The 7576-nt window shown below is 38.7% G+C and overlaps 1 long non-coding RNA gene across 1 annotated transcript in view; it reads left to right on the forward strand.

Annotated features, from left to right (window-relative positions):
• Positions 1-7022, forward strand: part of LOC136014832 (uncharacterized) — a 172045-nt gene extending 165023 nt beyond the window's left edge. Inside the window, exon 4 of the long non-coding RNA XR_010612895.1 lies at positions 6599-7022. This is a non-coding gene — a long non-coding RNA (uncharacterized LOC136014832). The remainder of the gene's footprint in view (positions 1-6598) is intronic.
• Positions 7023-7576: the final 554 nt, after the last annotated feature.

Genomic DNA, 7576 nt, shown 5'->3' on the forward strand with positions numbered 1-7576 from the left:
ACTCCACAACCCCCCTGGGCAACCTGTTCCAGTGCTCTGTCACTCTTACAGTAAAGAAGTTCTTCCTGATGTTAACATGGAACTTCCTATGCTCCAGTTTACACCCATTGCCCCTTGTCCTATCACTGGATATCACTGAAAAAAGCCTAGCTCCATCATCCTGACACCCACCCTTTACATATTTGTAAACATTGATGAGGTCACCCCTCAGTCTCCTCTTCTCCAAGCTAAAGAGACCCAGCTCCCTCAGCCTCTCCTCATAAGGGAGATGTTCCACTCCCTTAATCATCTTTGTGGCTCTGCGCTGGACTCCTTCAAGCAATTCCCTGTCCTTCTTGAACAGAGGGGCCCAGAACTGGACGCAATATTCCAGATGCGGCCTCACCAAGGCTAAGTAGAGGGGGAGGAGAACCTCTCTTGACCTACTAACCACACCCTTTCTAATGCACCCTAAGACGCCATTAGCCTTCTTGGCCGCAAGAGCACATTGCTGGCTCATGGTCATCCTCCTATCCACCAGGACCCCCAGGTCCCTTTCCCCTTCACTACTTTCCAGCAGGTCACCCCCCAACCTGTACTGGTACATGGGGTTGTTCTTCCCCAGATGCAAGACTCTACACTTGCCCTTGTTAAATTTCATCAAGTTTCTCCCCGCCCAACTCTCCAGCCTGTCCAGGTCTCGCTGAATGGCAGCACAGTCCTCTGGTGTGTCAGCCACTCCTCCCAGTTTTGTGTCATCAGCGAACTTGCTGAGGGTACACTCAGTTCCCTCATCCAGGTCGTTGAAGAAAGTATTAAACAGCACCGGTCCCAGCACAGACCCCTGAGGGACTCCACTAGTCACAGACCTCCAGCTAGATTCTGCGCCATTGACCACAACTCTCTGCCTTCTGTGACCACCATTTAATGATATGATTTATCTAACCGTCAGTGAAGCTGAAGGAACAGAGCACAGGACAACTCATGCTAATCTTAAAAGGAAAATAAGAGAATATATACAAATTATATTACTAATATTTTTTTACCCATGTAGTAACATAATAACAAGGCCTGGATTCAAATATTCAAGAGATCGATCCTTTATAGTTTCATCTCACTTGTGTTTCATGGATGAAATTATTTGTCAGTGCTATACAAAGAAAATCCCATTTTACATTGTGGGGGCTTGTTACCTATTTGAATATTGATTGGCTTTTTTTTTTTTTTTTTTAAGCTTCTGTGATCAGCACTGTGCTAAATTGCTTAAGGAAATCATCCCCATTCATGCTTTTACCCTCTTTTCTTAGCCAAATTGAGTTGGTGCTAAGAGAGTTCCACTGCGAGAATGGTAAAAGCCTTTCTCTAGTCCTACCGAGGTGGAGGTTAACATTCTGCTTTCACACTGCAATATTATTGCAATTAAACAATAATAGCAAAGTTGTGGTTATTCTTATTGCTTAAATAAATGTTCACACACTCATGGCTTACCAAAATCCTTCCCAGGATTCATCTTCACACCTTGTCCATCGCTGATTGCTGAGACAGGTCCCTGCAGTATGCACAAGGCACAAGGAGTAAGAGGAACAGGAGGAGAGAGAAGCTCAAGAGAGGCTTGCTTTGACTAATCCCAGGGAAGGACTGTTAGGTGCCAATGATTAGGCTTTAATCAGGCCCAGTTCAAGAAGTAAGAAAAGATACTTACTAAAACCCATGAAGTGCATCTTTCTGGTTCTCAGGAAATACTATTCCAGGTTTCATTGCATTTTAGTCTAATAATAGTAATTCAGTACACAACAAACACACTTGTTTGCTATCTCTATAATTAAGTTCATGCATTAATAGAAAACACCACTTTTGTGCCACACCAGCTTATGCTGACTCATAAATCTTCCTTTTAAGCTGTGTCTGTAAGTATCCTTTTTCACTGAAACAGTAAATTTACTGGACTGATACTGATATCTTACAACTACACAACTTCTACAGTAGGAGCTCTTACTGTCTATGCTATACAGGGCATAGAGCCATGTTCAGATCAACGATTTCTTTTGTCATTATTGCTATTATCTACTATTAGTCAAGTACCAGCAATGTGCTAGGTCCTGTAAATACCACTAGCAGTGGCAGCCCTGTCCCACATATATGAAACCTTTTGAGTTTCAGTTTTAGTAAACCTTCTGAGCAGGTAATGACAGATATACCACCAACTAAATACTTTTAAACCTGGGGGGGTGGAAGCCAAGCGAGGATATGAAAAGACATAATTTAACGGGGAAAAAAAAAAACAAAACAGAGAAGGGAAACCCTTTGTTTTCTTCTTCCTTTTTTTTTTTTTTTTCCCTCCTCCTCCACCCTTCTTTTTTTTTTTTTTTTCTTTGGTTTCTTTGGGTATTATTTCCTGAAGAACAGGCCACAGAGTAGGATTTTACTCAATAGGGACAGGATAATACCCACCCACTATTATTGCCACTTACTGTCTCTGGGCAGCACGAATGAACTGAGTCTTTAAATGGGTTGTGAACAGGTAGAACAATAGGCCACATATAAATGAGAGGAACTGCATACACAGAGTTTCTCTGAAATTGTCTCTGAGATGAGATTCCTCTGGGTAGGTAAAGATATATGATTACAGATACAGGCAGAAAGAAAATAAGGCAGTATCTTGAAGATTGCAAGCAAACTAATGGAATACTTTTCTGATTAAAATGTCTTTCAGCCTGGTTTATCTGGTTTCTGTGGAAAATTATACTATGAATCTCCCCTTTTTCATCAAAACATTATTGGGGAGAGGGGTGTGTCATTATTTTACTTATCTGGGTGTTGACAGTATTTCAGTATTGTGCACTGGAAAATGAAGGTATCTAGATTCAACTGATGGAATGAAATTCAAAGTGCAGGGATTCTGATTTGGCTTGCTTTTTTATAATGACAGCTGGCAGAGAAAGGTTTTTATCAGGATTGCTACAAAGTCACAAGAAATTATTTGCTTTAACCTTCAAATATTTTATAGCTAGAAAATTTCTTTTCAGCCAGACTTCTGTAATTCTATAACTTAATTATAGCTGCCTTTGTAAAATAAGAAACATGTATTAAAAGAGCTAGACATTGACCTAGACTCATTTTACATACAAATTTACATAGCAAATAGTAATTTGAAATGGTAATCTTACTTCTTCCTCCTATAGCTGTTCCATTGGGTCAATTAATTTAGTCATCAGAAACAAGTTGCCCTTTAACACAACTCTGAGAAAGGCCAGAGCAAAACCAGGCTGCAGTAAAAGACATTTGCAAGGATGCTGAGCACTTGGGTTATGTGTTAGAGCTCCAAAACCTTTCTTAATGTACTGCAGATGTTCCTAAGCTTTGACTAATTTTAGCTATGTTTTCATTTACTATTTAAATAGCCATTGTGTTACAGTGTTGCCAAGAGAGTTTTTGAATCAGCTTAAGATGATGATTAGTTACATTATTTCATACAGAAGTAACTGAAAACACTAAACCTGTCAAAATGCTAATTGCAGGCCTACTGTACTGAAATCAGCAGCTAAACCAACATCCACCTTAGAAAACAGTTTTTATTCTTATGCTGAAATTATCACTACTGGTTAACCCACTGAGATATTCTGCTGGAAGGAAAGAACTGATACAAGTTGGGTCTCCAGAATCGATCATAAAACAGATGTTCCAAAGAGCCTGAAAACCAGAAAAGAGTATCTTCAGGTAAAGGCTCATAAATGCTTAATTTCCCTTGTCCCTTGGGCTTGCCAGTCTTTGAAAACTGACTGTTTACTATGGCATTCCCATTTACATTCTTTTTATAATTCAGCTCTCATACTTCAAAGTGCTGTCCTTAGGAGGAGTAGAGGACTCAATACTTGTGTGCTTGAAAGGCAGAAAACACTGGATCAAAGATTTCACCAAACATCGCTCCTGCTCTCAGTGTTAGCTGAAAGTGGGACTGGATTTTGCCTGCAACTGCAAATACAGGAAAAAAAAAAAAAAAAAATCTTCAATTTGAGTTAAACAGAACCTTTTATTTATTTGATGTGCCAGGGCACTGCTGATATTCAAACCACTATCACTGTTCTTTTGTACTGCCAAGCAGTTCCTAGAGGTTATGGCTACTATTGCCTAAATCAGGCACATTTGGGAGGAACTAATTCAAACAGATAACCAGAGAAAACACTTAAAGGGGCATGAGAAACTATCCAGAGAAAAAGAATCTGCTGGAAGTTTATTGCCCTTAATCCTGTTAATAAAATACACTCCTGGGCTCATTCTTCTGGATATTTTTCTTACAAGGGAGAGAAGAGGAGGGGAGGAGAAAGCAACTCTTCAACCAGGAGGAATGCCCTAGCAAACATGTGATCCTCTGTAACAGGGATATCATTCAGAGAATGACACAGGCGTAAGACTTGGGGCCTGCTGCAATGCAAGCTCTGCCTTCAACTTTATCCAATTAAAATAGCAACTTCTTACCTACAAACCCAGCTCTGGTTTTGTGTGAATGTACAAACTGTGAAGAAGGAAGAAATCAAGTCCTGATATTGTAAATAAAAACAAAGTACCCTTCAAGCCAATAACAAATCAGGACTTAATCTTACACATTTTTTGCCTGTTCAATAAGAAATTCAGAATACAATTAGAAATTCTTAATAAAGAAATTATATAGCTACAGTCCAACTCTGTATGTTATTCTTATATAAGAGATCGTGTATATCATGCATATAGGATATAAATACATTCTGCAAACTGTTTGCAGGCCAGCCCTCAACCTTCTGCCATATATGAAAGTTAGATCTGTGTTAACTCAGTGGCTGAAGCTGTGTTGGAAAAGAAAATATCGGGTTTTCTAACATTTATATGCCTTGGCCATTTAAGTTGACCACAGTACTAGAGCCGAAAGAAATAACAGTGCAAGAATGTTTTATGAACCACTGATACAGAAGAGTGTAATTTATCAGATCCAAAGAAAAACACTATCTGGCAGGGTCCAAAGTACTACTATTCATTACATATCTAAAGGCCACTGAGCAATAGACAGCACTATGCTCTTTTGCTCAATAGGTTCAAGCTTAACTGATTTTCATGGCTTCTTGACTGCTTTATGACTAGCAAGGCATCTTCCACATAGTGTTTTGTTACCAATTTGCACATAATCTAATAAAGTGACAGTAATAAATCACAAGTATCATTAATAAATCACCAACAAACAAAGCAGCACACTGGAAGCAATGTGGGAAATGCACAGATACTCTTCCAACTTCTTTGGTGAGTAAACAAACAGGCTAAACACACAATATTAGTTAAGAGCTGCAAGTTCAATTCACAGTAATACATACCTCTGAGCTGCAGGAGATTTTCTATTGTAGTTGGCAAACACTGCTTCTATGTTCCTTCAGGGTAGGTTCATACAGAAAAATAAAAAGATAAAAAAAGAAAATAAGTGAGAGAAAACAAAACTCAGATTGAGCAAACAAATGCTTGGAACACAATATAATCCAGTTTGGTGATGAGTATATGCTGTTGAAATCACCTTATAAATACCTGCAGCAGCTAAAAATGTCAGTGATGCCACTTCAAAGAGCAGTGCCCCTAAAAACAAGATCTTTGAAGTTTAGTTTTGTCTAGCCACGGTATGGTTAAGGTTATCACAATGTCTCTAGAATCTAGTTGGCATGCATCCATGAAAAGCACAAATACTTTCAAATGAGAAATTCAGGATTCATTTACTTCAGGTGTGGATTTAATGAAAGCTGGACATTTATCATGATAACAAACTTCCATAGGCTCCATACTAAACCCAGCTCCAAGATACATACAGCAGAAACAAAGGAGCCATTTTGACTTCATCATCACTACAAAAAATGCATAGGCTTCATAGCATTTACTTGAGGTGGAATCCTAGAAACACAAATCTGTAGCTGTTACACAAGTTAGCTGCTTGGGATTAATGCCAGACCTAGGTAGCACTTTCTTCTATAGCAAAGAACAAGACAAATTACTTAATTTTGGACCACTATGCACTAAAAGCCAAAAGATTTGTTTCTTTCACTTTTAGTTCCTAAATTTTTCATATAACTGGTAAAATTACAAGAGGAAATCACCTTCCCTGGAATTTTTGCACTCACCAAAACTTTTTGTAAATACCACAAGACAGCTTTTTCCTACAGTATTTTCAATGCAGTATTTGAAGGCTTTACTTGGGTTGATAAAAGGATAGTGTAAATTCTTGAACATGAATGTCAATCAAACTCCAATTAAACTTTTAGGTGCTGCTTGAGTAAATAAATGTTTGTGTCAGTGGCTTGAGCAAAATACCCAATTAGAGCCAATACTGAAACTATCTTTTCTCTCAACCTCAGAAACAAAGTTTGATTTAATGCTAACAGCAATGGACAAGAAATTAATAAGGTAGTGGCTAATACCAAAGTGAATAAGGGTTTTCCTTTCTGAAGACCCCATGGATTATTAGACCTTGGTTTGTCACTGCAAAGGGGACAGATACTACAAATGGCTGTTTAAAGCAAAAACTCCCTGTCTGTGAGGTAAAGCATCATCTTTTCATCTGTTCTTGAGAAATACAACTCCTTTAATCAAAACTTCATATATTTCCTTTAAGGTGGTGAGGAAAACTGGTGAGGCAGGACAGAGGAGCCAAGTGTGGTGAGGAAGCCACCAAGCTGCAAGGAGAGGAGGAGCAAGTTATCCCACTAGCACATGAGAAAGCCCCGCTCCTCTCTGCAGTCACCAGCCTGTAACAGCGGCCAATGTCCCCAGCATATCCAAAGGGCGAGATCTGTGAGTTTTAAATGGATGTCTTTGAATGGATTCTCTTTAGAATATTGTAATGCTGAGACAGCAGTGGAAGAGGGGCTTACTCCTCAGACGAAAATGCTGTGGGTAAAATGTGGAACATGGGACCAGGGCAGCAGTGCCACAGCCATGATTTGGACCTCAGTACCTCTGTGTTTATTTATGGAAAGCAAAGTGGTTTTGCTAAATTTAACTTGCTTCTACGTACTATGAATTTTACCAAAAGAAATCATTGCACAAAAATAAACATTTTCTTGAAAGAAAAATTAATTGATACAAAAAAGAACAAAGTAATCTCATTTTTTTTTTTTTTTAAAAGGGAAACCTTAAGGAAGTTAGTGTTACCAGAACAAACCTTTGGCTTAAAGCCATAAAATGTGACCATCATTCTCTCCTGTTCATCAGCATATGACTTCGTTATTTTTGGTCCAGAGGTCACTGCTTACTTTAAATGTGAATTTGGCTTTTGGGCAGAGGTGGCCTTGGGGACAGAAACTCAGCTGAACCATGGAGAGATACACATGCAAGTGAATATTTATAAAACTGCAAAAATGCCTAAAAGCTTCTGAAGGTAGAATAAGGTTTCCTGATGACATTTGCCCTGCACGTACTTCGTATGCAATCATTTGTTTTAAAGTGTTGTCTTTCATTAGTTTATTTATTCGCTTAAGCTACAGAAGTACTGCCTATTTTAATGCTTATTCTCACACCTGTGCAATAGTAAAGAGCTCCCCAAAACCTTAAAATTTTTCTCCTCAGGATGAACCCCTTCACAAATGCTTCC

The sequence above is a fragment of the Lathamus discolor genome, chromosome 5 (assembly GCF_037157495.1).
Source record: "Lathamus discolor isolate bLatDis1 chromosome 5, bLatDis1.hap1, whole genome shotgun sequence".
NCBI lineage: Eukaryota > Metazoa > Chordata > Aves > Psittaciformes > Psittacidae > Lathamus > Lathamus discolor.